Here is a 22,841-nt window from a genome sequence, read left to right on the forward strand (position 1 = left end):
AAAACTTTGCTTAAATCTCAGTTTTATACACATTCTGTCAGTAAAGCTAAAAGTATACAATTGTTTTACCTTAAAACTGATGTAGCTGAAAGAACTCGATAGGATGGTTCACTAAAATTATTTGATAAATACCGGAATAGTGAGAATTTCTGGATGTGTTTTAAATAAATTAAGACTTTCGTGCCTTTAAATGATCTGGAAAAAAAACCTTCTGAGGTCAATTTACAACATTTGAATTAAACAGAGGGATAACCAGTGATGTATTCTATTTCTAAAACATTTGTGACATCATAGAAAGTCTAAAGATATCAGGCAGGAGATGAGGAAGGGGATTGTGGACCTCCATCTAGTTATCAGTGCCTGTCATAAACACCAGGGCCCATGAAGTTTAGGACTCTTTACTCTTAATTGGAGTCAGGCTCATACATAAAGTACATCTGCAACTGTTCTTGTGCCCAAGTAAACCTCCGTACTGCTTTTACAGTCATTTATGCTACTAGCAAAATTTGCTAGAGCTTGTATCCAGAAGGACTAACAATTTAGACAGATGCTTTGTAATTGGGTTTTTACACTTCCCCAGAATTGCGTCAATACGTTTGTTTTTCTCTAAGTGCGTCCAAACGTCCGTGTCATGTTTTAAAAGTTACACTCTGGTGTTGGGAGAAGTCGGAGATACAAAAAAACTTTTAAACTTTTATTGACACTATTGTGCTGTGAGAGGGTTGTTCCAGGTTTATGGTGGAGGTCCAGATGGACATTGAGGAGGAACGGTAAGCGGCGAGTCTTATCCACAGAGAAGTTGACAGCTGGTGAATGCCAGCGGGGTTATTTCTTACTTTTGTTGTTTCTTTCCAGAGTGGGAGATTGTAGAACGGAGGAACAATGGAGGGTAGACAGACAGGTGAGTGAGCGGCGGCATCGAAGGAGTCCAAAAGCTTGTAACAAGAGGTTAACAAGATGAGCCTGGCCAGCAAGACTGACTTATGGCGTATACATTGTGTATCAGCCTGGAAAGGAGCTGGTAGAGCCTGATTTGAAAGGTGGGACTAACAGGGTCAGCATCAACAGGTTAGACCCAATCAGATAATTACAGATGTGACACAAAAAAACTCCAAATGACACGCTCTGTTTTGGTAATTTGTAGTCAGCGAAACATGTCATGCCACTGAGCAGACTCTCTAACGAACGATTTTTGCCGCTTTTGTCTAAAAAATCTGTATGTATCTTGACTGTTATAGTTACAGAAAGGTGCTGCTGCATTGTGGGTAATTCTGATGCTGGTATCATAAAGTGTAATTGGTCCAGTCTGTTTTAAACTATAGAGTATGGAGCCTTACCAGAATGACTGACTTACACGGGGCGTAAGTCAGTCTGGCTGGTCAGGCTAACGTCGGAGACCCACGAGGTGAATCTCACAAACAAACAAAACAAGAAAGCAGAACACAGGAAGCCAGGAACTGTATATAAAATGAAAAAAAAAACAGCAAAAGTAAGCACCAGAATCTAAGGAAAGCAATTGCAAAATGGAGGTAGGCTGGACCATGCATCTGAGCAAAGCAATCTGGCATCTACCTCAGGGAGTCTGCGCCTCTTCATGCTCTTCCCCCCTCATGAGCTGCAGCTGTGGAAGCACACCTGCCAGGTAAACCCCTGCGGTGAGAGGAGGTGAGGAGAAACACACACGACAAGCTGCCTACAGCTCTCCATGACAGTCCATCTGATATAAAGTCTGAAAATAGCTTGTCTGAGTTCTACAGTGAATCCAATACTTAAAATGCAAGAGTTTTTGCCACCGAGCAGAATAATGCTTAAACAATGAGTGTATGGATCTTGAGAATGATTTCAATTGGTTTTATAAAGCGAGTATGAATATGTTGCTCTGTGACAGCATCATTTCTCCTTTCAATGTGCTGACAGCAGGATGAGGCGTGTGATGTTCTTTTCATTAAGATCTTTTTCTTGCAGTGTTTGCCCATAAGAGCTCATTGGAGCCATGTGTCAGGTAAACAACAACGCGTGAAGATCCCCCCCGCACATCCATCTGACTAATTGGTTCTTGTGTGGAGACATAGGAGAAAGCTGTGATGTATTGGATCTAAGAGTTCTTTTTTCCGTATTTAAACATACCCATATTTTACCAGCGTACGTTCACGTCTGAATTTAGAGATCATTTACCAATTAGAAAAGGGTCATGTATCCCATTTAGGAGACTTTATGGGATGCTTCTATCTTAGGAAGCTTTTTTTGGGGGCATAAATTCATCGCATTCTGTTTTATGGTGGTGTTTCCTAAAGATGACCAGAAATGTGCTGCCTCAGGGAGATGCCACCTTTAGCTGGCTAAAAGCCCTCCGGATGGGTTTGTGTAAGCTGATTATCTTCCACTCAGAGATAATCATGCAACATTTTATTTTGGTTGACCACAAATTGACCACTAATTATGGCCACAAAGGCTTGTAAATTCAGGATTTTTCTATAATATGCACTCTGTCTTTTAGAGACACGCCAGGGGTTTCTGAGTGTCTTTTGTACAAGCTGTGCCCCAGGGGTAATGTCATGCACCTCACTGATATATTATATTTATGACATAGGTTAGACCGTCTTGTACGGGTCAATCAGACTGCACTGCTCATCACAGCCTTCACACCAACCCTAATGTGGCCCCGATAGCAGATCCAACATGTGACTGAAATGAAAGTCTCACACTGACAGCAGCTAAAGACATACATATTTCTCGGCAAAATTTCAGAGAAAGGTATCTAGATTTATTTAGTCAGTATGCTAGGGAGAGAAGCCTGCAGTGGTAAACATCTGTGGTTGGCTGTTGAAAAGCTTCATCACCTGTAGGTACAGCAGGAAGAAAAAAAGCAGGAAACAGATGTCTAAAAATCCCTTTCAGATGAAGGCAGAACTGAAGTAGAAAGCAAGTTTACTGTTAAATAGTCAAGAAAGTTAAATGCAAAACTTCCATCAATCCAAAAAGGTTAAAAACAACTGGACTTGTATTCTGAAGACGTTTCGCTTCCCATCCAGTAAGCTTTCTCAAATCAAAATGTCTGGAATAATGTGGAGTTCCTAGCTTTATAGACCTGCGGGCGAGGCCTCGTTAGAGTTTAGAGCCACACTTAGATTCACCTGGAACTGATCGCCCCTCACAATCGGAGGTTTGCCTGGCTCACAGGAGAAATGTTGTAGTCACATGTGTGGAGGTGAGAAATTTGGCAGGAATCAAATCTATTGCTGTGTTTTAAGTTGTTGAAAGTTGAAACCTGAGTCCTCCTCCTCTGTTTAAAGTTGTTTTTTTTTTCAAATAAAAGTTTGTTTTCCCAAAGCCGCCACCTTATCTCTGATTTGAAATATTAATTTAGTCTAAGTTCATCTTGTGCTAAGAGATGAATAGGACTAATAAAACCAATCTAAAACTAGCTAATAAAACTTGGTTTATCCTCCATTGAGCACATTACGTGTTGCAACAAATTTAAAAACAACCTTCATCAGATATACACTTCAAAGGTGCATTGCGCAAGTTCCAGGATTTTTACTGACGTCTCCCCCTCTGGTGACGAGTTGAAATAACACCAGTGTTGTGCATTGGGAGAAGAGAAAAATACTGTTAGGACTTCACAGATTTTTTTTGTTTTCTTTTGCTTTAGAGGCGTAATGTCTTCCTAGGTAAAGGCTACCGTTTTTCTGGTACTCATCATCTACCTGCACTGAACTTATGTGAAGCTCTGGTCAAGTACCGCTGCTTGACCACAAGAAAGGGCATTATTTTCAGTAATATTATCTTCTTTAGCTTATATAATGATTGTAGTGCCATAGAGCTAAACCAGTACCAGAAGGTAGATGATGAGGAGTACCGGAAAAACGGAAAGCCCATGAAGGGGCCGTCAATTTAGCCCCCCGACAGTGGCAGCTTGTGACATTGTAGCTGAAGGAACTCTGCAGTGACACTGAAAACTTCTCTTGTTGAAAAAAAGTCGCAGCATAAAATGAGAAAATCAACATAAGTTCTTTACTTTCTAACAATGTTTGACTTTTCAATGTTCAATTTTCAATGCCAAATCTCTTTTTTTACGTCATTGCAAGTGAATTTTCAATGTTTGATTTTTCAATGTTTGATTTTACAATGCTAAATCTCTTTTCAATGTCGCTTCTCACTGTCACTGTTTTATCTCCATACTGTGGCAGCAGAGACTCTGAACAGTTGAACAACATTTCAAACTGTCTGAACGAGACCGCGCAGCGCGTCACACGCTAGCCCGGAGGATTCGGCCCGAATCTCTCTCTCATAGACTGACTGATGGGGCCTATAGAAGCAACTGTGGTAAATAGAATATAACTCATTTTACCGGTCAGGCATGTATGGAAAATAAAATAAATATTATTTAACTTCAAAACTTGCGGAAAATGTGCGCAATGCACCTTTAATCTCCATTAGTCCCTTTCTCTGCTACTGTCAGAGGACCAATCCTTGAGCTTAACAGGCCTTTTCACCAGTGCAACATTGTGTTGGTCTCCATGCAGACATTTAAGCTTTGACGAAATCTGTTCAGCAGTTAAGGGCCACACACTTGATGCCCCTCAGATGGTAGCTAAAATGCTGCCATTAAGGGCTGTCGATTCCCTGGAACCCTGGGCTTAATGAGGAGAACAAGATCAGGAACCAGCAAATGATCCCTTTGGTGTCGGTACAAGAGATGCTACATTAGCCTGGAAATTAACGACTGAATAGCTTGAACCTGCATGAGGCATGCCCTTCCAGAACGAATGTGAAGCTGAAGTCCATCTCAAATATGCAGAACAGCAACAACGCTTTTGACTAATCGTTTTGATGAAAGCGATAACAGGAAAACTCTGCTCCATTTACAAGCGGCCATCAGCGCATCTCACATTGGATTGCGAACCTTCATTAAGCTCTTAAGGACTTTTAATCAGCAGAACAAGGATGAGGATGACAGCACTTGTTTTGTGTGTAATCAGTCATTCGAAGAACCTCTCTGTTGTTCAGCTTCTGATATTTCTTTAAATGGCACTCCACTGGTGCAGGTGCTTCATAAAATGTACAGAAACAAACGTATTTACATTTCCGGGGACTTTTTATTGATACATATTTTTCCCCCCTCTGTTGCAACAGAAAGAGCCGAGCCTCGCACACGCTCTGCAAAACGGTCGCACTTGAATGGACTGACAGGCAGGCCTGCCAATCATGTGGCGGCTTTGTTGTGATGAATTGGTTCCACTTCATGTCCCAACATCATCAGTCGGAGGGAGGAGGAACTTGTCTTCATCAATATTAATTTGCTTTTTTCTCATCGACAGTCATATGTTCATTCATATTCATCGCTGGCTGCACAAAGCAGATCAGCGATCTTTGTGTCCATTTCTGCAGATCATCGTCTGAGATAATGAGCTGACTGTCACGCTGTTTATAGGCTGTGTTATATTAGTCAACTCTAAAAAAGAACTGAGCAGAATACGAGGTAATTACTGTATGTTCATGATGCATTGCTGGTAATGATCTCTGGATGAATGAACTACACTGCTAGATAAAAGAGCAGATTTGTCTCACAGTTTTACTGGGTCCGCAGTGGTCCAGAAAGGCGAGTCAAAGGATTTATTCAGTCAATCTAGAAAAAGAACACTAGACCGAATTTCTAAGCAGGGCCTGAGAGGATGATTTGATGAAAAAGTCAGAAATTCACACATCTTTTCCCAAATAAAGTTTATCTGTCTAACTGCAAAGTAATTACCAAAGCTACAATGTTCCTAGTTATTAAACAAGTACTTTGCATTAAAACTATCAGCAATGCTAAGCTTTAACCCATTTTGTCATTTTATGACGCAACAAGAAACTTTAATGTTTTCGATGTGGGATTTTATGTGACACACAACACAAAGTAGTAACCTTACCTTCAAGCTGAACTGTCGCTGTATTTGTGCGTTCACAAACACACGGAGAATCCATCTTGTCCTGCGCCCGTCTCAACCGTTTGTAGAGGGTGGCTGGAGGGAGACTGAGCAGTTTGGATGATGACTGGTGGCTGAGAGGTGACAGGCTGATAGGAAAAGTCCAGAAAAAGTCCAAAGCAAACAAAAACCTAAATCATGACACCTTGCCTCGAATGGATTCGATGGGAGCAAACCCAGATTGACAATGTGCAGAAGATAGAGTGCCACACATTATCAATCTGGGTTGCCAGGTTAACAAAGTAGTGGATAATTGTGAAAAAGAAAGAGATTGTAACTAACTGTGTAAAAAAAACATGTTTACACGGAAATATCTGTCAATACCCTGCAGAACAACCCTTTACAAACAGTTCTAGTTTTATTTTGGGATACACTTCTAGCACGTGGGAACGGACACGTTTGTCCAATATTCAGACAGATCAGAGGGAGATCATGTGTGAACAGCAATTGTCAAATCCTTCCACAGATTCTCAGCCGGATTCAGGTCTGGACTTTGACTGCACCGTTCTATGCTTTGATCTAAACCCTTCCCTTGTAGCGCTTGCTGCACATTTTAGGTTGCTTTCCTGCTGGAAGGTGAACCTCTATCCCAGTGTCAAGTCTTTGTGGCCTCTAGCAGGATTTCTTCCTAAATTACCCCAAATTTACCTCTATCTGTCATCCCATCAACTCTGGCCCACTTCACTGTCCTTTGTGAACAAAGTCATCCCCACAGGCTTTGTTCACAACGGATTCTTACACCTGAGCTGTTGCTGTCTGCATCTCCTACAGAGCTACTGAGGGCCACTTGGCTGCTTCCCTGATTAATGTTCTTTTTGCTGCGCCTGTCTTGGTGGGTTTGCAGTGGTGCGGGGCTCTTTTGATGAGTTGCATATGAGAGCTGAGACATTGTTTTGTAACGTTAACCCTGATCGGTCTGCTGTGTTCCTTGGTTCTCTTGATGTTGTTTACTAATGTTCTCTAGAAAAAACCCTGAGACCTACACAGAACAACTGTATAAAATAAAAACATTTTTAAAAGGGAATCAGTGTCAACGGCCCTTTGCGTTGGTCTGCCACATAAAATAACAACAAAATGCGTTTAAGTCTGTGGATGTAATGTGACAAAATGGGTCAAAGCTAAACAGGTGTGTATACTTTCAAAAGGTGCTGTAACAGGAAGATTTGAGGAAGGAGAAAGATCAACCACGAAACAGATACCTCAACTTAATGAGCCAGTTGTCCTGTTAAAGATAAATTACCAACTGTGAGACGTGTTGCAAGATAGTCTGTCCTAAAAGCATTTTACATCCATTGCAGGACAGTGAATAGGTAGATAGTTAAAGAAATCAATAGCAAAGCAACGTAGGAAATGGATTGTTCAAGCCTTCTACGCCCCACTGAGCCTGTAGTGGTGCAGAAACAGCTTTTAGGACGGTGTTAGGGCTCCTCATCCAAACGACCAATACATGGGAAGATAAAAGGTAATTTTGCTTCAGGTCCTTGTTTTTTTTTTCTGTTGTTAACCCAGGTTATTGAAGCTGTTAACTCATTCTTTCGATGTGAGGTCAATTGAAATGAAACTGAAATCAACTCTGTGTGTTTGAGGGTCGATCGAAGACAGACTGCTGCTGGGACCAGGATGTTTCCAGCCCTGGCTGGATTCTCTGTGAGATGGGCTTTTAAGCTGAGAGTCCCAGCAGCCCTAATGAACCTGAGATAGATCGCTGACGCAGTATCCCACCACCTGAGAATACATCAATAAAGTAAACACAACGCAACTTGTCTTGTGGGTGTAGTGACGATGGCTCCCGTCAGTAATTTAGGTCTGACTCATGCAGTCGCTCTATTTCTGTATCCCTCAGAGCTCAATGGTGGACACACTCTCCGGCATCGTTCATCATTTCTTTGAGATAATGATCTGCCTCAGAGTTGTCAGCAACATCTTCACACAAACAACATTTTCATCTTTTTTCCAATAGAAAGTTTTGTATTGTTTCTCTTTTGCCCAATACCCCTCCCTCACTCACCACCATAACAACATCTCCACTGATTTGCTCTCATATCCTCCCAATCAGTTTGTGAGTGGCTGCTTAACAATCAAAGGATGACAGAGAAATAATATAAATAATATAAACTATCATGGAAGAAATAAAAAATTTGAAGGCTGGGACAGTACAATAAAACCCAGTGGTTATCATTATGATGGTGTATATAGCAATTTGGACTTTCAGAAATCAGACCTATTGTTCCACTCTGACTAAGACTTTTGCAGAAGACCTTCCTCATGAAAACAGACTGAGCTGAAACAATCTTTATCCCACAGATGGTTTTTCTTGAGCTCTTTAAACCATACAATATTGATGACCCTGAAGACATTTTTAAAAATTTTGTTTTGGGTAACTTATTTCTCGCCATGGTATTTTCTTCAAATGAATGATCCTGTTTGGCTAGTCTGGAACAGAATGAGTTTTTGAGATTATCCATAATTAGCAAAAAACAAAACAAAAAACTGTATAATTTTACATAGGTATTACATACTTTGAATGCATTCTTGTTTTTGTTTTGGAGATGTTTCTCCCATAGAGTTAAAAAAAAAAACATCTGTTATTCTTAATTGGGCATTTAAAGCAACATAGCAAGCTTTTATTATTGCAGTGGGTTGATCATGTGCCTGATGACATCACGGGGGGTGCTCTCTGTAAAAGTAAGAAACACACAGGACCATCATGGGGGGTGGGGGGCTTATGGTCTAGATTTTTTTTACAATTAAATAAAAAACAAATTATTACTATTTTTGAGTAAATATTAAAGATTGTTATTTGAATAAAAAAAAAAATACAAAGGATATACATTGTAGGTTCCTCTTTAGACAGTTTTGCGTCTGTTTCACAAGCGAGGTCGGCGCTACAAAAATCTGAGATTAAAGAGTGCGTGTTTACATCTGTGTGGTTTTTACTGTACTAAAAGTGGATACACTGCTCTTATTGTTCCTCTACAGATATTTCGAGTCCTCTCGTGAGCACCTCCCCTTTCCCGTAGATGTTCTGCAACTGCTGTAATCAGCATAAAATCAGCTTTTTTAATGCACACGGCCCCAGGGCCCTTTGTCTTTCTGACGTTTAGTGGAAACAGATATGGAACTGTGCACAGACATTAGAGAAGAGATGACTCAGATTGTATTGCAGTGCAGCTTTTTCTCTCTAAACACTCCAAAGTTTATTAGAAAACACTTTTTTTTCTTACAGCAAGACAAATTTTAATGACTCATAAACTTGACTATATCCCTCCAGCTTAAGTCTTTACATAATAAACTTTATAATCCGGCAGGCGGGCCTCGGCATTTCCAAGAATTAAGAAAATCCTCAAGAGGAAGAGCTCTTTCCTTACGTCACCCCATTTCTTAACTTGTATCGCTTCGTGAGGAAACTGCCATCTTGTGATTTTTCAAATCCATACTTAAAACTTGTGGTTTTTTTCTTATAGTATAAAAATTCAGAAACATCCATAATTCAGCTCTAGCTGAACATGAAGCTGTTTTACAGTCCGCTGTATGAACACTTAGTGCAGGTTGCAGAGGACATGTTTTACTCGATATAGCTCTAGGTTTTTAGGAAATTTGCTAAAGCAAGTCAAATGTGTTATCTTTTCCTCCTGTATTTGTGGCTATCTCTGGGAAAGACTTATCAAATAGCCTCAAATAAATCAAATGCATTTATTACAATTGAATGTTTTAGTAAAAGTATTTGTTCTCTTTAAGATTTCTCATGTTTTTTGCTATTTGTCAGGCTTCAAATGATCAAACTAGTTTTATGATCAGACAAAAGTAATCTTGGGTAAATCCAAAAAGCAGTTTTCAAGTGATGGTTACATTTATCAGGGGAGAAAAGCTGTCCAAACCAGCTCGGCTCTGTGTGAAAAGGTATTTTCACCTAAAAGCTCATCGTGCCTGCCCCCTTGGGAGCAACTGTGCTTGCAAAGTCTTTTATTTTGCTGTGGAGGACTTTTGGACACCCTCTTTTGTGCAGGACTGTTTTAATTTAACCATATTGTATTTAAAGCAACAGGACCAGACTTTGACAGGCCTTCTCCAAAACCTTTTCATCTTGAGGTGCTTTTCATAAACAATGGGTGTTTGGGTGTTTTATATTTCATTTCATTGTTGTTGTGTCTTTTTTTTGTTCTCCTTTGGATCTATATAAGCTCCTTTTGTGTTTTATGTGTCAATTAGTCTTCCTTCCTCAGTCCCCTGCTCTCTCTCAGCCACAGCTCTTCTACATTCCCTCCCATTAAGCTCATCTGGTACCAACGTCACTCTCCACCCTGTCGTTAGCATTTTTTGTTTTTCATTGATCCTCGCTGGTTTGTTCTATGAGGCTCACACCAGTTTCATAAACTCTAAGTCCTTTATTTCATCATTTCTGGTCTACCCACATTTGAGCGCAAATAAAAAAAAACTGCCATGATAGCTGGTGTGTTTCAGACCATTTAATGCTGTAAACCCCCAGTGAGGTTGAGCTTTGGTCCAAACTGCTGGCTGGATGTTCTCCTTCAGGACTGTCTGTTAGAGAGCAGAATTCATGCTTCCATCAAGTAGTTGTCCAGGTCCTGAAGCAGCAAAGCAGCCCTGGACCATCACACTACCACCACCATGTTTGACTGACGGTAGGATCTTTGTTTTCTTAAACGGCGTGTTAGTTTTAAACCAGCTTTGAGATAGAAACCTTCCAAAAAGTTCTACTTTAGTCTACCCGTTCCACTGAATATTTCCCCAAAACTCTTGTGGATTATCAAGATGGTTTCTTTTTTTTTTTCTTTTTGGTAAATCTGAGATGCATTGATGTTTTATTTTTGATAAGCTCTGGTTTAGTCTTTGGATCTCTTCAATGGATGAACTTTCTCCAAAGTCTCTTCAATTCAATAAAAATTTGATTTGTATCGCACCAATTCACAACATATGTCATCTCAAGGCACTTCAATCATACAGATTGGTCAAGTAGCTTCCTATCTAAGTTTGTTTTTTTACTCTTTTTGGAATTCCTCTCTAAGGAAACTCTGCAGTTTGCATTGAGTCTTGACAAGCAGCATTCACAGGAACAGTCGTCTGCATTGTCCATGGCTTTGCAGCAATCCTTCATACTGAGCAAGCATGAAGTGACAGTGGAGAAGAAAACTCCCCTTTAACAGGAAGGAAACCCTCCAGCAGAACTAGGCTCAGAGTGAACAGCCATCTGCCACGAGTACAGAAGCACACACTGATCCACGTCAGAGACGGTAAACGAATAGCCTCCAAACGATAATGAACACGGGAATGCGAACTAAACAAGGCTAGAACTAAATACCAAGGAAAAAGGTCCAAAAAAGAAAAAACTCAAAGACATCTAAATCATGACACAGTCAACTGGAAAGCTGGATGAGGACCTGGGTTTGTTGTGCCATCACACATAGGGCTTTTCGCAGCTTGGAGCCCGGTCCTGTTTTGATCCCTCTGGTGTGTTTCATTTATTTATTTATTTATTCGAACATGATACAAATATAAAAATAAAATAGTGCACAGTAACAAGAAGTGCATAAGAAAGAAGAGAAAATACAGATTTTTGTTTCAGTTAACATATCATGCTCAAAACGGGGTAGGAAGAAGTGAGAACTTATAAACTCCTACCCCTAAACACTTGAGATTTTAGAGTCCTACTGTCATTAAAAAAATAAATAAATAAATCAAAATCAAAGTGGCAGTTTGAAGTAACAGTTACTAATATTTACCTATACATTTTCCCATTTTATGCTGGTTTATCTTTCTAAACCCTTACACCAAGTTATTATCTTCAATACACACCTTATTGCTTTCTGTCCCCATGTGTATATCTATTGAAAATTACCTCTTTGTACCTTCTTTTGAATTGTGTTAAACTATTGCTTTGTTTTAAATCTTCATGTAACTTATTCCATAACTTTACACCTTTAATTGAAATACAGAAGCTTTTCCTTGTTGTTCTAAAATTGCGGATCTTGAAGATTGAGTGACCCCTTAAGTTATACCCCCCTTCTCTTTCAGAAAACGTGCTCTGTATGTGCTCAGGTAACAACTTCTTTGATACCTTGAACATAAATTGAGCCATTTTAAATTCTATAAGGTCGTCAAATTTGAGAATTCTGGATATTATGAAGAGCGGGTTTGTATGCTCATAATAACCAACATTATGGATGATTCTAATGGCTCGTTTCTGTAGGACGGTTACCGGATGTAAAGAGCTCTTGTAATTAACTCCCCACACTTCACAGCAATATGATAAATATGGTAAAATCAGAGAGTTATATAGAGTATGAAGTGATTTAGCATTCAATACATGTCTAGCTCTGGCCAATCTGGATATACTTCTACTGAGTTTACTCTGTAAGTGTTGAATATGAGGTTTCCAACTGATTTTGTCATCTATTATTAAACCGAGGAACTTATTAGCAAAAACCCTTTCTAGAGTTACGTCCTCTATTTGAACTTGAATTTCAATATTTTTATAACAGTTCCCAAAGACCATGAATTTCGTCTTGTCCAAATTTAGGGATAATTTGTTATGGTCAAACCATATCTTTAACTTACTAATCTCTGAAGTGACTGTTGAGAGAAGATGCTCTAAATTATCTCCTGAGGCTAGAATATTTGTGTCATCAGCGAATAAGATAAATTTTAATGCATTGGACACTTTACTGATATCATTTATATAAAGATTAAATAAAATTGGTCCCAATACTGATCCTTGTGGTACTCCACAGACAGTCTCCTGCCAATCAGATTCCACATCTCCCAATTTCACAAATTGTTTCCGGCTCTTTAAATAACTCCTCATCCAGTCAGAAACTACTCCCCTAATTCCATAGCGTTCTAATTTTTTAAGTAGGATTTCATGATTTATTGTATCAAAAGCTTTCTTTAAATCTATAAATATCCCTACTGCCAGTTTCTTACTATCTATTGCGTTGGTTATTTCTTCTATTAAGTCAGTTACGGCCAGCGATGTTGACCGGTTTGCTCTGAATCCATATTGACTGCTGATAAGTAGCGAATGTTTTTCTATGAATTGTTCCAGTCTTTTCTTAAAGAGTTTTTCCAGGATTTTAGAAAATTGTGGGAGAAGAGAAACAGGCCTGTAGTTAGTGAAGAGGTGTTTGTTGCCAGTTTTATACATTGGTTTGACCTTTGCTATTTTCATTTTGTTGGGAAATGATCCTGTTTGAAATGATAAATTGCAAATATAAGTTAGTGGTTTAGAGATTCCTTTAATTACTATTTTAATAGTTTTCATGTCCAGATCATCACAGTCAGTGGAAGTCTTATTTGTACAGTTATTCACAATGTTTATGATTTCTTCTTCTAGTACAGGGTTGAGATATAAGGAGCTGGGATTATTCTCAATTAGATATTGCTGAGTTGCAGTTTTTGTAGTCGGTATTTTTTCTGCTAATTGAGGTCCTATATTAACAAAAAATCTATTAAATTTATTGACGACACTTTTCAAATCAGTTATATTCTGTTCATTATCTATAAAATAGTCTGGATATTTGTTATTGTTAACTGTTCTAATGACTCTATTTAAAATATTCCATGTTTCCTTAATGTTGTTTTTATTCCTATCCAGTAATTTATAATAATAGTCCTTTTTACATGTTTTTATAATATTAGTTAACTTATTTTTATATTTCTTATATTTGTTTTCTGATTCAGACGTTCTATGTTTTAGAAATTCTCTATAAAGTTTGTTTTTCTTTTTACATGCCTTTTGTATTCCTTTTGTGATCCACTGTTCATTTTTTTGATTGCTTTTCCTGTTATATTGTTTGATTGGGCAGTGCTTGTTATATAATATTTTAAATATTTTTAAAAATTCATCATATGCTGAATTCACATCATTCATTTTATATATTAATCTCCAATCATAGGCCAACAACTCGGCTTCTAGAGCTCTTAGTGTCTCTTCAGACGTAACCCGTTTGTAATGCGTCTCTATTTTTTGATTGTCTGTTTTGCACTTACAGTCGTAGACTATGAACACTGGTAAGTGATCGGTTATGTCATTCATTAATATTCCACTAGTTAAATTATTTTCCAGCACATTTGTAAAAATATTATCAATTAAGGTAGCGCAGTGCGATGTAATGCGACTGGGCCTGGTGATTTTAGGATACAAACTTAAACTGAACATGGTGTTAATAAATTCTTCAGTCATTCTATGTCTATTTGGATTGAGAAGGTCAATATTGAAATCCCCACAGAAAAATATTATTTTTTGATTAATTGTTATAAATTTTTCTTCTATCCAGTTGTTGAATACTTCAATGTTTGATCCAGGGGCTCTATAAATGCAACTCACTAAGACATTTTTCCTTTTTTCCATGAGTATTTCTATAGTCACACATTCAAACATGTTGTCCATCACAGTTGACATTGTTTCAATCAACTTATAATTAATCTTCTTATCAACATATAAAGCTACTCCTCCTCCATTTTTGTTTTCTCTGTTCTTACAAACCATTTCATAACCATTGATTTCCACCGCAAAAAAAACATGTGCTGGCACTGGTCTAGTGGTTCAGGTTGTACACTGCAAAATATGTGGTGTCAGTACGGAACTGTGACACAACCTGTGTCGGGCCAGTCCAGGTTGACTTCTAACATATAAGGTGAGCACAGACAAGCAGGATGGTAACTTTGGTTAAAAGAATATCCACAGCTCACACTTACAGAACTGCAGCAGGTTTTTTTTTCAGAGTGATGTTGTGTTTCTTCAGTAAAAGATGTATTTTCAAAGGGGGTTTATATAATGGAGGGTGCTGTAAATGAAAAGAAACATTCCCTTTTCTCATCTTAAAAATGTAGCCTGCTGCTCCTTTGTTCTTGACTTTACTTGAAAATCTGTTCTCTTCGAGCCATGACGGTTTGAAGCAGATTTTTACAAACTGAAAGAGGGGGGAGGGAGAAAAGGATGCACACCAACCCTGATCTTATGTTGTGGGATGAAACCATTTGTGACTTCCATGATAAAAGAGTTGTTTGTGGAAACGGTGTGACTGTTTTTAATTCAAGGGCACTTCAGCGGGGTGTCGCGTCCTGCCCGAGGGCCTCAGACCAGGACCTTCTACCGTAGCTGAAGGACAGCCTCTCTGCTCACTTTTTCCACCTTCATGTTCCAAACATCCAAGGGCAAACGGAGCAGACGGACAGTCGTCCGAGGCAAACAGCAAGCCGGGTTTGAACATCTGCTGCAGGGATGCTTCCATGTAACACACGTTTAATCTTCCCTCCTCTGTCGTTGTTTCCTCTCACTGGTTTGGCAACAACACGGGAGATGGGGTTATGTCTGCCCTTCAGTTACTGCTACTCAATTTAGCATTCAGATAATGGATACTGATTCTCATAAAATCGTGATCTCGTTTGAAGACATGTGCATCCATTCTGGTGACAGAAAAACAGGAAGCTAAAAACAAAATCAACTTCCTTGCTTCAGTGCTAAGCAAATGTTATTTTGATTTTTTTTCCTTCAGGATGACATGATGATCTTTCTTTATTATATCTTACCTTTTTTAAGGGTTACTTTCTTCATGTATTTTTTTCTAACATGAAAAATACACTGCTACAATAATCTACATGTTTAGGTCACACCCTGGGTTTTAATTTTGGGCCCAGAGAAGCTTTTAAGTCCCTCGTATTTCCAAGGTGGAATAATTTTACAACAATCCACTTAACTACGTTTTAAATGGCCTATACCATGCAAAATCATATTTTTTAACCTTTAACTATGTTATGATGCCATTCCTACATCAAAATCATGCCCAAAGTGGTATTTTGCTTGATTCATGCATGTCTGAGTAATCCTCTTGAATTCTGCTTTCTGAGCAGCAGCCCCTCCCTGTTCTGGAAAACAAGTGGCCATTACCAAGTCTAGAGAGAGCAGTCATTCCAGGAAGCCCCTACCTTTAACACCCTGCCAAGTAAACAACACGCCCCCTTTATACAATCAGATGTGATGTGATCATTTCTGCTCAAAGTTGAGACAAAGTGGCTCTTTTAGCGCCTAATCTGCACAGCGACAGAAACTGCTCTTTGTTGATACCATGCTGCAGTGGCTGTAGGGCAACCCCACATGGGTACAGGCGGTATCTCAGTAAAAGGCAAGCATCAAAAAATAAATAAAATGTCATAACAAATAAATTCTCCGTAGTGCCAAAATGCAGTATTTCATCAGAAATATGACTTTAGTTGATTTTGGAAGGCATAACAGAGCACGATATTGGAATTAGGGCCGTAATTTGAATTCTCCCTGAATTCTCCTCTAATCCACAAGCTTTTAAAACTATAAAGCATAAAGTCTCATTGGGGTTGAAGCCAGGCCATTGAAGAAGCTTAATGTAACAAAACACAACTAATTAAAATCTTTTCACACTTTTGATGACAGTATGTAAAATAAGGAAACCTTTGATGGTCATTGCAATTGTACATTGTAATGAAATTTGTCTTCTGCATTTAACCCTTCCCTTACGGAGCAGTGGGCAGCTCTTATAGTGCCAGGGGAGCCATCTGGGGTTAAGGGTCTTGCTCAGGGACCCTTTAACAATGGCAGCCTGCAGGGATCAAACTGGGCATTTGCAGCCTTTTCTGAACACTAGGTTTCTACTCCCACATGTAAAACGTCTGTATAATCCATGTATTATCTAGTTGGTTATGGCTTTATTGGTCTCCTCCTTACCTGATCAAGGTAATGATTTTTGACTAATCTGAACTGTTTTTCTAGGTTATCTCCGTTGCTTTTCTTCGTGTCTGAGATCCGTCATGCATATACTTGTTTATACAGAACAAAGCCCCAAACCCAAGCACAGCTTTCTGCACTCTGACAAGGTGTTTCGTGGGACTGGATCATCCCAGCTGAGACGCAGTGAGAAAGACGTCAAGCTGTTTTGGTTGTTTGACAGAACAGCGGCCACACAACTTCACAACGTTTAGTTCAAAAAGACGGTTAAGACTGCGTGCTATTTGGCAGATTTCATCAGGAATTTGTGGAATATTTTATGATGGGAGCATTACATAGAAAAACTCCAAAAGGGCTGTTTAAAGCTTTATATCATCAGTGAGCCCCTCCGGCGCTGACTTTGAAATTCTCTCTCTAGTTTCTTTCTCCTGTGAAAACTCTTGTTGCTACTCAGCGATCATTCATGGAGAGTTTGAAGTCTCTGGGTTTTGGTGTGAAAGAGAAACAGAGTAGGCTGCTTAGATAGATTTAGCTTTGCCTCAAAAAATAAATCGACAGAGAAAATAGGACTTTTTCCCCATTTGACTGAGCGGCATTTAAAATAAATGAGCATCACTGTAGACTCACACCTTTCCTCCTGAAGTGTATAGAAATAAAAATGAATGCTGTTGATATATCTATTTGTGTGCTCTATTCTGCTGATATCTTTTCATCTTTCTTTTCATTTATTCAAGCACTCCTGTCATGTAAGGCTCTGATCAGAACATTAACTATGGCAACTTTCTTACTTTGAGAGTGTGGAGATTGTAAAACCATAGAAGACTGGCTCGCTGATGTACATCTTATAACAATTGATTTCTCAGCGTTTTGTACTTTTAAACATTATAGCAAAATTTTTCGCTCAGCGTTTTGTACTTTTAAACATTATAGCAAAATTTTTCGCCCAGCGTTTAGTACTTTTAAACATTATAGCAACATTTTCGCTCAAGGAGGTTGTATAAATTTGTCTGAGACTGATTCGAGGAGACAAAAATGGCCAGCAGTTTTCCTCATCCACTGGTTTCATCTGGTTGCAGAGGCAACAGGCCAAGAGATCCCTCTTCCCAGCATCGCTCTCTGGGATCCCAGAACAGATGTATAATCCCACCGGTGTTTTCTGGGCAGACTGAGGCAGAGCCCATGGTCCTCCAGATGAGGCCCCAGTCCATCTCTCCATCTCCTGCTCCATCCTATAATCACTCAAAAACAACCGCTTCGGTATACAGGGATTGGCTCGTGGACCTGAAAACATCAACAGCACCTGATCACAATGTCCAAAAAGTAAAGAGGAGACCGCGAGGTTACCAAACCAGACACCATCTTCTGCATAAAAAAACAGATCCCATTCATAAACACCACAAACAGAACAAGTTTTGCTTAAATGTTTCGTGCAAGGCAACTGAGTTTAATTTTGAAGTTGATTCTTACTTCCGTGAATCTTTTTGTGAATTTTTTTGGAATTGTTTAGATTTTTTTTACACATAAAACAAACTAAATACCTGAAAAGAAAGAAAAAGAAAAAGTGCCTTTGCAAAAATAAGTTTCAATCTTGAAAGAGCATCTAGTCCCATGTTAAGAACCTCCAACAGAAACCTTTGACCGCTAACCTCACCGGTGGAAACATGTGGTCTTCTCCAGTAGGAGTTTGTGTAACTTCATGTGGTTACTTGTTGTTTTTGGCAAATATTGTTATTTGAGCGAGACGTGCTACTGATGTCCAAACAAAACGGAACATGTACAGGAGTTAAAACCCAACAGAACATGCAAATTGCCCAACCTGCATCATCTGCTGCCAAGGAAGCTTGCAGAATCTCATAAAAGTACAAATATGTCTCTTTTCCTTTGATGTCTTTGCAGGACCCAAAAGCATTCTGTGTGCTGTAGGCTATTTAGGTGGTTATATGGATAAAAAAAAAACAGCTATATGTTAAACATATGTGGTTTTCTACTCTGGGCATATATGGTTTTCTACTCTGGGCAACACTCAATCAATTATTCAGTGTTTTTTTTTCCTGCTAATTGCTGTTCTCGTGTTGTGTGTGTAAAAGTGTTTGTTTGAAGTTTTGCTGTCGTTAATGATCGCTGCACTGTTGCACGGCAAAACATTACTGCAGCTTTGCAGAAATCCTCAGATGAGTTTCCCTTATTTTAATATTTCATTGAAGAGTGAATAAATCATGATGTTGTAAGTCTAGAAGATGGACAGCCCCACCCTGCTCTGCCGTGTCTCCCGGGAGACTGCTCTCGGCGTTGCGGCGCTCTCGAAGAATATCCGGAAAGTCATCACCTCGGCGTGTCAGCCCGTCTCCAGGTTCACTGCTAACATTATTCCTGCAAAACTAATTAGCAATATAATACCATCACCCATAATCCCTTGAATGCATGACAAGCAGCCAGGAGGGGAGTGTGAATTTATTAATATTTATAGATCCATCCAGCGCTGAACAGGAAAATGGACTAGATTAGCAAGTCTAATGCTTTGCAGTGGAAGGGGAATTGATACGACATCTAAAACATCAGTCGAGTGCTGCCATCAGAGTTAAGTCAAGGACCGGAGGGGGGTCTTTTATTGAATTGCATGTATACATGCTTGCTTCCCTGCAAGCTCATGGCAGCAGTTCAACTCTAAGAGGTTCCAACGACCTTGGATTTATTTACGTCCAATTCATATGTGCGATTTCACACGTTTGGATGCACGGGAGGAAAAAAAGGCACCTTGCAGATAAATATGGGATTAAACCGCTTGGTTTCCATTTGCTGGTTTTGATGTCAAAGCCTGCGTAATTGGAACGAATGTCAAGACTCATCTGGAAAGTTGAAAGCAGGCAAACTTTAGATCTTCAGACCGTGTTTTCATGGCTTCCCTCTTGTGGCGCAGTCTCAGAGATATCAAAGGCTGCAGGGGAGATGGAGCATTGGAGGAGCTGCTGGAAAATGGGACAGCCAGTTCTGGATCTACCCTCGGATGCTGTTTCGCTGTTTCTCTGCTGTTCGTCTTTCATTTTATTATGTGTAATGAAGCAAAAATATTGACGCATTCTCCCAGCAGAGAAGAAAAAAAGAAGAAAAAACAATGACTTGTATTTTAGAGTCATCCAGGCTATGGCTGCATGTGGTGCTGAAAAAAGGGAACTGAACTTCATTCATTAGTTCCCATATAGTTCTGGTGAGAAGCTTACACATTTATTTATTTATTTATTTTACAGGTACAAATGATTATACAACCACAATGTTTGTGAAAAGAAAAACCCGGGGAACAAGTATTGGGAATTTTTCTAACCCATAAAAGGTCAGAATTATGCACACAGCCAAATGTGCACATCCCTTCCATTGTTTGGTACTAGAAAGTCCTATTATAATTAAGGTGTAGCTGTTGCTTTAAGGTGAAGTTGAAAGATTTGAAGTAGACCTCCATCTTCTTAATTCATTTGTCACAATGCACCAGTACAGCTGGACCCTCAGAATGATAGTGCCACCTCCGTGCTTGACAGGTGGTACAGTGTTCTCCGCTTTAAAAGCCTCACTTTGACTCCTCCAAAACATACATCATGTGTCTTTGTCACCAGAACAGCTTCAATCTTTGTCTTGTCTGACCTTAAAACCTTTGGTCCTTCCTTATGTGCAAAATTCAGTCAAGCCTAAATATATTACGCTGAACCTGATTGACTGAAAAATCTTCCACAAAATCAAATTTGTGCTCCTGATATGGAAAAACATTAGCGCTCCAAATGTTCAGATGCACAATTAAAAGCTTAAAGGTACAGTAACACATTTGGCATGCAGATGGTGAGTGGACATAAACGTCTCGTAAGAACAGCATGTTTTTTTTCTGTCTGAGAAAAAGGTTCCTTTCTCATCTGAACCGTAGAAGCCTTCTTGGTGAGAGGTGAAAATTTTTAATATACCTAGGCTCGTCAAATCATGCTCAGATATTGCAGGCTGCGGCATTTATTTTTTGAGCTCACTGTCACTCATCAGACAGATAAACTATAGCTCAGAACGACCGGCTGAGTCATAATGCCTTGTCACAGAGCGCAGTCAGATGAGCTTCTGCCTTCACTTTCCACCGGATAAGCCAGTCCCTGTCAGGTCACAGGATGATCGCTGAGTGCTGCCTTTTTCACCAGTAATGAGCCACTTTGGCAAATCAGTTTTAAGTGCCTGTTTTTAATGAGATTCACACACACACACACACACATGCACGCATGAACGTAGCGTTGCTACAAACGCCCTCTGTCCTTGATCTGGGTCAGGCTCTCAGTAGTTGAGAAGAGCTCTCATGACTGTATGAGTCTGCACCCGCCATGTGCACTAGTTAGCTACTGCAGCAGCAGGATGAAAGCAGCAGAAATGAGGCTCCCCTGTTGTGTATTTCGTCTGCTTTAATGCCACTGCAAACTGCAGGGACCAGCATTACTGAAAAGAATAGAGAACAATGCTGCAATGTGATGAATCCTTCAGAAAAAAAGAAAGAACACTGTCTTTTCTGTTTGTGCCGCTCACTGTGTAAGCGCTGCAGCAAAGTGGAATTTTTTTTCTCTCTCTTGGAGACAAAAGTAAAACCACTAAAATAATAATTAGCTCAACAGCGTTTGACGCTTTATCTGCCTCTCGCAAACAATCAGAGACGAACAGGAAGGAGGAAAATGAGGAATGAGGCAAATACCTAATTACTTCCTAATTACTATATAATAACATATACAATTACACACATATATATATATATATATATATATATGAAGCATCTTGACAACTGTGCGTATTATATATATATATATATATATATATATATATATATATATATATATGTGTGTGTGTGTGTGTGTGTGTGTGTCGGGTGGGGGGGGGGGGGGGGGGGCTCATTGGAAACAGGTACAGCAGTAAGGATGGGACACCATGGAGCTGTCATTGCTCCTCTCCACTGTCTGGCTCACAGGCATATGTTATTGCTGCGGTTAAATGAAAACACACCCTTTTCCCTCTCAATCTATCTTCATGTAACTATACTGACAGAGGAGTTAGACCTGTTCCCTCAGAAAAGGGAACTGCTGAAGACCCTAACCAGGACCACTTTTGAACAAAGGTCCTATGTAGAACTCACCAAGCATGGGGTTCAGGACTGGAAGTGTGTGGACAGCATGTAACATTCTTTATTGTTTACAAAATCATGTCTATAAGCCATTTAGGATTTTTCTGCCTTATTTTTCAGAAGCTTCAAACACACAGGTGTATTCCTCATTCATCTCTCTCTAACTCACTTGCCTTATAACATGAAACCTTTTTTAACATTTTCATTTAAGATTATTTATTTCTTTATGTATTATTTGAGAATAACAACAGCTGAATTCATAATCATCTTTATTTTTCATTACGACATACATTCCAGTGAAGTCTGTGCTCTGCATTTAACCTGTCTCTTAGGGAGCAGTGGGCTGCCACTGTGCTGCACCCGGTCTTGCTAAGAGACCCAGAGTGGCAGTCCATGGGGTTCAAACCGGAAACCTTGCAGACACAAGTTTGATAATACTGTTATATTACAATGTTACTGAAAGCTATCTTTGCTATCCAATAAATTATTTGGTTTACTGTGCCTACGAAGGCATGTGATTCATGTTTGCTTGTTCTTGTAAACTGTGTCTCATAAAAATATGCAGACTGGGTACCTTATGGGGCTGTGGCACTCACAGAGATTTCATTTCATAATGAATGTATTGCATTAATCAATAGTTATGAAACATGTTTTCAAAGACAGAATACTTTTTATGAGGCGTTACATCTTACTCAAATACACCGACATTAGGTCACGTTATAATTTGACTTGCACCTCTGTAATGTAGATCCTTTTTGCGTGACAGTTTTTGAGCTCTGTTCTATTCAGTTTTATAAACAGGGCACAATGTCTCAATGCTGAGTTCACAAGGAACTAAATATGTCTTCATAGGTCACTGGAAATTGGGCTTAAAAATGAATTTAATTGTTTTTACCACCAGGGCCGTGGCATCTCAGCGGGGGTGCCATCAGGAATTATTGCCCCCTTGACAAAAAAAAATCAAAATTGTCCCTAAAGCTCATATAAATATATACAATTTTCTTTTTGGGGAGCCCGTTCAGTCAGG

This window comes from Fundulus heteroclitus, chromosome 20, assembly GCF_011125445.2.
Source record: "Fundulus heteroclitus isolate FHET01 chromosome 20, MU-UCD_Fhet_4.1, whole genome shotgun sequence".
NCBI classification, from domain to species: Eukaryota; Metazoa; Chordata; class Actinopteri; order Cyprinodontiformes; family Fundulidae; genus Fundulus; species Fundulus heteroclitus.